A 7,929-nucleotide genomic window follows, 5' to 3' on the forward strand; every position below is an offset into this window, starting at 1 on the left:
GCCCGGCAGTGCCGTAGCGTGCAGCAGGCCCGGCTCTTCCTCTCCATTAGCTGGCGGTGGCGGCTCCAGCCTGCACGCACAACTCCGCGCACAGAAGGCAGCAGCACACGCTACTTGCTGCCTGGCGGCGTGCGGTGGTAAACACACCACCTGTTCCAAAACACCGATAGATTTTTATAGCACAATTTGAGCACTTCACGATGACGAGTGGCACATCCTGGCTGCTCCAGAGATGCACATCAGCCCCGTATTAAACGCGTAGCTCCAAACATATGAATCACACAGCGAACCGGTTGAAAATAACTGTTTGGTACATTGACCTACGTTTCGACACTTCTAAGGACGTCTTCATGTTCAGACCTACAGCCATTTCATGGACAATAGCTGTGTATGGAGCAGCAACCGCTGAATGCTGACTGCTCTTGAGCACCGACGTTCAGCGGTTCCTGCTCCGTACACATCCACTCCCATCAAAATTTAATTCTGCCGAAGACATCCTTAGAGGTGTCTAAACCTAGGTCAATGTCCCAAGCAGTTATTTGCAACCGGTTGAATGTGTGATTATCACGTTTAAAAATTTATTGCGGTAGCTGAGAAATAGCCATGTTAAATACTGAAAAACATAGCTATAAATACTCAGAATTTGTAGTAATCATATGTGCGTACGTGTTTGGTACTTAAGGACGCTCAACGATGAGGTTATCAGAGCCCTGGAATCCGATGTGGTGTTCCACAAGATTCGCGTTCATGTCCTCTGTTTTTTTTTTTTTTTTTTTTTTTTTTTTTTTTTGTATACATAAACTATTTTCCACTTGCTGTTTCGGAAGATGCAGATTTGTACTCTTTACGTGTTGTACAAGTATGAGAATCAGAAATGCACGACTCCTCTTATTGAAAAAAGGCAGTTAATCAAATATTCAGGTACATCAACAGGTGGTTAGAGGGAAATTCTTTATCACTGACCTTCGACAAGACTAAGTAAATGCAGTTTAGAACTTTACACAGAACTTCATACTCTGAAAAAGGGTTTCTCAAACAATAAGTACAAAGTATTAAGTTGTAACCGCTACAGATGGGTCATAACCTCATCCGGAAAACCTATTGCCTGAACTGGATGAAGCGATTTGAATCAGCTTCAGTATGTTTACAGTACCATGATTGCTGCTACAGGCTATTTAAAATTAAAGGAACTGATTTACTCCGAAAATTACCATTCACTAATGAGTTATAATTATCGTATAGATAATTCATGTTACAGGGTTAATGTTTTCACATACAGAAACGTGCCATAATAAATACATGTTGTGTGGCTTCATGAACATCCTATAGAAATCACCTCAAAAAAATCGTGGTATTTTTCACAACTACTTTACAGTACCTCTGAATGCTGGTAATCCACTGCTCTTGACTACCGACATTCAGCGGTTCCTTGTCCGTACAAAGCAACTATTCATCAAAATGGCTGTAGGTCTGAAGTTGATCATGTGATCATCGAAAACGGACACCTTTGAGTAATTGTGCCTTGCAAGCTTGACTGTCACAATTATTTTCAATAGATATTTGTCTCTTTACTAGAAATAGTGAAAAGCGTGTGTACGCCACTAGGACCGAAATTATCATCTACAAAGTAGTATAGAAAGGAGTCTGAAACTTAGGCATCAATGTAGTCAACAGTCTAGTGGAGCACATTAAATGCCATGCAGATATTGTAGTGAAATTTAATGTACATTAAAGAACTTCCTACCAGGCAACTCCTCCACAGAAACATTAAAATTTTAGCTCTTAAATTAGTGCATATTTTAAATTAGCACTCTAATACAGTAATGTAATGTCAGTTTACGGCAGTGCTATCACATTAAATTGAATGTACATTCTTCATCTCTTTCACATTCCACAGCATCCTCTTCGTGGAACCCATGTGAGAAAGCTCATTAGCATTAACAACGCGGTTTTCTCAAGATGCTTGGGAGTGAACTATTGCTTCCTTCTTATGATCGGAAGAATGAAAACGACCGCCGATCACGGTAATTTCTATATGATATTAAATGGAATTGTGCTGAAAAGCAAATCATTCTCGAAAATATTTCCAGTAAACAGCGACGTCTCCAGCATGACCGAAATGTCATTAGTATACCTATCAATAAATTTCAGTCTTGCTACATGTGTTCTGAAATAGTCGCAGAGAAAGGGAGGGAGGGATAGAGAGAGACAAAAAAATTGTACTGTAGCATATCCAGCAGTTTTGACACATAAAGATAAAAGAAATGTTTGATTTAATTTAACTTATCCGTTACGACTACTATGGAATAGTGAGTGAAATATAATTCTAGACATCAGCGAACCTCCGTGATATACTACTTTACTTTCACGACCTAGTCTTCCCGGCATTGCAGATAAGCAACAGACGTAGTACATATACAATCATATTTATGGCAATAATCGCACCCTATATTTGCCATAACGCAATTATTCAGTGCGGTAGATCTTTACGTACTACAGACACGGCACAACCATTTGATAATAGAAGAAAAGTTATTCCACTCAACATTGATCCGTAAACAACACTTCCTTTTTGGAACTGAATCTGAAGTTCATAGTTAATGTTTGAGTATGTACAGCACAAGTTGCTGATACGTAATGCGTACAAGCACATCTGTTTATGGGTTATTAGTTCTGAAATAGATAATGTGAAATAATGTAATAAAAGTATTGCATAGTAGTCTGTGGAGTCAACTAAATCAGACAACGTAAAATTACGGATGCATTTGCTAACACACCGCGAGGACCAATGGAAAGGCTTCAAACGTCACCCTTTATGTCTACCGTATTTTAAAATCCAGCTATATAGGATCTACAAGCCACGATGGGCTCTTAATTAACAAGTCTTAGATATTACCATCGTATAGGCAGAATGACATCGAGGGTTGCCATGAAATAACAGTTATTCAGTGTTGATAAAATTTCCCATCTTCAGCTTTTGGACCACTGGGAAAATCGATATTTGAAGCGGTGTATGTACTCCTGATCAGTATGTTGCGATAACTGTTTACCAAGTAGCTCACTCGACGACAGACGAGTCACACATTAAAACCCAGTAAATTCACTTCGTTACCAATGTAAATATGAGAGATGGGAAGTCTGTCTACGGTCTTGGGGTGGCTTCAACTACAATTACATCACTTCGAGTTATCTTGCGCAGGGTTGAATGTGCGTTATTTAGTAAGTAAAATATTTTTCGGAAATAATCCTATTACCACAGGTTTAAGGTGTGCCTCGTTAGACAGTGACGCTGTCTCTCCATTAACATAAATAGGCTTTACAGAGTGTAATGTAGAGACTAACTTTGTAATACAGTTCGTGATATTTTGCCCTACCCTGCAGTTAGATTTTAATTTGAAGCATTTAATTGAAGAAATAAGCAATACAGACTTCCTTGTTTCAGGGAATTACAGTAACGCTTGTTTGCAAGTGGTAGCTTTTATTTGAATTTCCCATTGTTGTTGTTAAGTTACATGACACAACGTCCTGATATTCGTGCTGTTTGTTTATATCTGTGTTTAAGCTGACATAAATTTCTAAATAAATGCGTTTTCTACGCGTTCCTAAGCAGCCTGGTAAGAGAGAATGGCGTTGAGCGAAATCTGGCGTTATAACTCGGCTTTCCTAGTATTTTCGTTCAGTGATTATTATTTTGCATCATATTCGTAATAAAAGTGCAGCAGTAAATTTATGTGTTTACTTTGTTGCATCAGTACCTTACAGAGGTTATTTTGTGTGTTATTAATGAGCATAAATCTTTAGATGTGGTTATAGTAAATGTGTATCGCTTATTGAGACACGCAAGTAGTGCTGCTATATCACAATGTTTTAGAAGAGTGCTTTTTAGTGACTTCGGTATGATGAAACTGCTTTATCACGCAAACTGAAACAAAAAGCTATATTTAGCATTTTCCAGAAAACTTTCAGTTTACGTTTTGTAACGCTGAAAAAAAACGTTATTACTACTTCTTTTTACAGAGAAATAATACATATAAAAGCTATTCCAGTGCACGAACACATATCTTTCCCTCAAAATTCTACGTCATGGTAATCCTCCAATACTGTGCTTCTAAATCAACAATACCGGCAAATTCGATACGCTTTCAGCATATTCACAGCATACAATACGTTATCTGGATTCGTCTTACATTTCATCGTTTTAATTCACTTTCGAATGGACAACGTTCATAGTTTATTTTGTTTGGAAATCTTTTAAAGTGTTAATATATGGGATTATTAAAAGTTAATGTCATTTTAGATTGTCGCACTGAAAATATTTTCTTACGCATTTCTTGGCTTCAGAGACTCAAACACATTCTGCCATAGCTGTTGTTCCTCTTTAACGTTCATGTAGGTTTGGATACACAAAATCTCAGCAAACTTTCTGGGCTTGCCCCTTTTTCAAAGATTATGTCGCTTTCTCTGAATTATTGATCATAAACCATTTTTTTTTTCGAATTACTAAACTGCATGGCTTTGCTGTTTGTGACCTTGTGACATTAGCGGTTTTAGTGACAAAATTTTGTTTATTCCGAACATTAATAATGAACATGGCGCATCTTTGCCTTACAGATAAAATTAATATGTGCATTAGGTAAAAGGTTGTAACGGTTGTAATTTTGTTGCATATACATCGGTATTTGTCGACTCTGCTGTTAGCTGCCTCTTAGAAAAACACCCACGAATAAATTCATCACCCGCACAATTTTTAGGATTAGTCAAAAACTTCTGTAAATACAGCAATGCTTCTTTACTTGGTTTTTATGGTAGTAGTTATATCATAAACAAAGGAATTATAACCAAATACATTAATGGAACAATTCTAGCATCACTGAACAGCGGACATTACAAACAACGATAGACAAAGGTACAAATTAAGTAATGACACGGTCACACTTAGGTAACAACCATGTAATTAGCGTAAGTAAACGAATACAAGAAACAAGAAGAAGGGAATACACGGAGAAAACCTATAAGACGCAATGATCCTGAAGGTGATATGCAGAGGCGAGGCTTGTGACTTGCAGCTAACATCTACTGGGCTAGATAAAACGCAACATGTAACACAATGTGGCAGCTACGCGAACTATGTCTGAGTACATTAGTAAGTAGTACACAACAAGTGGCTTTTATTTGCTTGTCTTGAGTATAGCTACAAAGAAGTCGAAATTTTGTCCACCTCAAGCTGACCAGTGTTTTTAAAATATATCTAAAAATAAATAATGGTTTTATGTATGGTTAACATCTTCATTGTTTTTAAGATACCGCTTCTTTCGAAATATACAACGTGCACAGTATATTTCTACTCCTATTTACAGTCCTCAGGACATTTCTCTCCTATAACCCATTCCACCACTGCTGACAATGAACAATTTCCTGCATTCACCAAGTAGTTTTACGCAGTGTGCGAAATAGCCACTTGCCTAACAGTTCACACTCATATATTGACATGCAATTTCAATGCTCTAGTTTGGAGTGCGAGAGTGACAAACTTACTGTAGCGTCAGGTGAAGTCTTCCATAGGTATGACCGCTTGCTTCAATATACATTAATCTTCCATCACTGTCGACATATTGTGTATATATATCATTACGGAGTTACACCACCATTCAAAACTGCGATGGAACCGTTTCTGACAGATATGATACAAAATTTTTATTTTTATTTATCACACAAACATGTGATAATTTGCCGTAACTATACTTTCTTGTATTCATTATGACAGAAATCATTATAATAAGAGTGGGTAACGTTAAGTTTAATATTAAATATGACGTCATATCAGTTAGTAAGGGTATGGTAATAATACCACAGTGCAATATTTATTGATAAAGCTCAATCACTCTTCTGTTATTACAGGATGCGAATTTCCAGGAACAGTTGAAATTATTGTTGTTAAAAGATGTGACTAGACATATCTTTGTATTTTTTTGTCCACTCTACCCATCTTCCTACTTTACGAGAAAGAATAAGGAAGTAACTTTGTGAAACCTGAGAACATTTGTAATCATACAGTTTGAAGGGAAAAAGATATTGATCATGCACGTGTTTTTTTGATAATTTGTTTATAATATTTTGCAAAGACAGACATTACACCACGTTATATATATATATATATATATATATATATATATATATATATATATATGTAGCGTTTGTGGTAAGAAATTGTATTATATTTTACAGTAAATTAAAACCGGAAAGGACGAGTGAAGATTAAAATGGTGAAATGTAGTAACAAAAATTATGGAATATAGTCTGATCTAATTGTAAGCAAAATGCAAGATTAATTAGTAATAAAATATAAATACATAAAAGAGAAGTAACTTGTTGAATTAAGAAAAAAATACGAGTAAAGAGGAATAAGATTTATGTATGACAACCACTCTAACAACAGTGCGAATATAAAACAAATAATGACACCAAAACTCGTAGAAAAAGTCGAAAAATTATTAGAGCATACTGAGAACAACGAAATAGGAGAAACAATTAGCAATAACAAGAAGATTAAGAAGAAGAAGAAGAAGAAGAAGAAGAAGAAGAAGAAGAAGAAGAAGGAGAGAGAGAGAAAAAAGAAACTATATTTCTGAAACATATGCAGTGCAAGCAGTATTAGAGAAAAAAATAGAGGATGGAACTGGTATATACAAAAGAGCAAAGTAACGATGGATGCAGAACGAACCAGACTATAGAGACCGGTGTATCATATGTGTGTAAGCGGAGGAGAGTATGTTCGTAAGACGCGATACGTGTGCCGTGCACAGCGGGCCTCGGCGCACGACGCTGCGGGGTTGCCGGCGGCGTGCCTCCCGAAGCTGCAACCACAAACACCACACACCCAATCACCAGCCGGCCTAGACGGGCGCGCCACCACTCTCTCCCTACCGTCACACAACATGGCAGTACAGCATGCACTAGCATAGCACACATGGAAACTGGACACAACACAGGAAAGATCACAGCACTAAACAAATTTTTGGCTGGAATGACATTTTCACTCTGCAGATGAGTGTGCGCTGATATGAAACTTCCTGGCAGATTAAAACTGTGTGCCGGACCGAGACTCGAACTTGGGACCTTTATCTTTCTCGGGCATGTGCTCTACCGACTGAGCTACCCAAGCACGACTCACGCCCCGTCCTCACAGCCTTACTTCTGCCAGTACCTCGACTCCTACCTTCCGAACTTTACAGAAGTTCTCCGCAGGAGAGTGCGGCACTATGCTCTGTTAATTATTTTTAAAATTGTTGCATCCTTGAGGCCCCGTTCACCAGATGTACGTCTAGCGCTTCTCGGCTGTCGCCCCCGGTTACAGGAGTCAAGGATAACACTTTATTAATAATTGTAATACAAAGTAATGTCACCAGTTACAGTTGCATTTTCAGCAAGTACACCAACTCCTTTCTCCATACATGTATATTCTCATCATTAGAAACTTTTCTACATGAGCGGGTATAGAGAGTAAAAGGCATATTAGTATAAACAAAATGAGGCCTACTTTGCGCCTTCGGGTCGATTCCACAGTGCCAAGTCTTGTAGGCGATGACATCTGGGTCGGCAAAAGATTGTAGTCCAGGTAGCGATGCGTTCTAACAGCGGACAATTACGAGTGTAAACCACCCACTACCAGCTGCTCCACTTGCGACATCAAGAGAAAAATTAACTCGACACCCACGGAAAAAAATAGGTCAATTAAGAATAACAGGTTGTGCTGTGCCATTTGCTCCAAGTTTATTTTCAAGGCTAATTATATGTTTATAACATATAGTTACTAATAAACAGGTGTCTGAGTATCAGCCACCTATACTGACAAGTAACGAACTTATTAACAATTTAATTGATCAAAGACTAAGTCTCATACAGCTTCCACTGTATATGAACTTTAACTTT

The sequence above is a fragment of the Schistocerca gregaria genome, chromosome 4 (assembly GCF_023897955.1).
Source record: "Schistocerca gregaria isolate iqSchGreg1 chromosome 4, iqSchGreg1.2, whole genome shotgun sequence".
Classification (NCBI taxonomy): domain Eukaryota; kingdom Metazoa; phylum Arthropoda; class Insecta; order Orthoptera; family Acrididae; genus Schistocerca; species Schistocerca gregaria.